The sequence below is a fragment of the Nannospalax galili genome, unplaced genomic scaffold, assembly GCF_000622305.1.
Source record: "Nannospalax galili isolate Female #2095 unplaced genomic scaffold, S.galili_v1.0 scaffold95, whole genome shotgun sequence".
NCBI lineage: Eukaryota > Metazoa > Chordata > Mammalia > Rodentia > Spalacidae > Nannospalax > Nannospalax galili.
The window spans coordinates 5,691,393-5,692,379 of record NW_008342393.1 but is presented as its reverse complement, the minus strand read 5'-3'; the positions used below and the strand labels follow the sequence as shown (position 1 = coordinate 5,692,379).

General features: G+C 44.0%; 1 protein-coding gene across 12 annotated transcripts in view; it reads left to right on the top strand.

The window, feature by feature from the left end:
- Mbtd1 (mbt domain containing 1) overlaps positions 1-987 on the top strand; it is a 73,047-nt gene that overhangs the window by 23,230 nt on the left and 48,830 nt on the right. The gene's annotated exons all lie outside the window — the stretch shown is intronic.

Genomic DNA, 987 nt, shown 5'->3' with positions numbered 1-987 from the left:
GGGAGTCCCTTGGGCCACCCTGGCCAACAACTCAAAAGAAGGTATCTCCTATCTGGCATTGTTGCTTGTTATGTACCCTTTAGCTATACATATGGACTCTTAAAAAATTATATTGGCCCTTTAATCTTTGGTTATACTTTCCTTTTGGGTGTTTAAGGCCATACAGTTGGCCCAGATAAACCAGTTAATTTTTACTCTTAAGGCTATGTGAGGATCTGTTCCTCAGGGGTCACATGGGCTTGGGAGGAGCCCCTGGCTCCTTTTACCAGTTCCGTCTATGTGAAGATAAGTCAGAGGTGCTACTCAACCATGGTTGGCTTCGCTTGGAAGCATGGAGGAAATGATTCCTCTGTGTTGACCCTCTTCTTTGTAGACTGGATACCGGATCAAGTCCATCTTGTGGGGTCTCAGCCTCCCTGATCAAGAGGACAGGTGACCCACCACAATTACAGGACATGTTGAGAGATGCTCATAGTCCTCTGGAACTAGTCGACCTAGGAGGGCAAGAAGCAAAAACTGTCCTTTATGTTCCTCTGACCAAATTATTATAGGCCTCAAATTATGTCTGTTAAACACCCAAGAAGGTTAGTTCCACCAGTCTGGGTTTTTTGTTTGTTTTTTTGTTTGTTTTTGTCTTTTTGAGACAGGGTCTCCCTGTAGCCCTAGCTGTCCTGGAACTCACTATGTAGACCAGGCTGGCCTTGAACTCACAGAGATCTTCCTGCTTCTGCCTCCCAAGTGCTGGGATTAAAGGCATGCGCTACCTCATCTAGCCAGTCTGATATTTTTAATTACTGTGTCATGTAGACAAATCTTGGGCAAAGACCAGTTGTTCTCAGATAAACCTTACCTAGACATATATTTCTTGATCTGCTATGTATAATTTGTCATTAGGTTGTAGGCGTAATATGGTCCCCTCTGGTTTTCAAAACTAGGCATTGATTGTTTATCTCTCACATTGTCTCACCCCTCCATCATGGTTTTCCC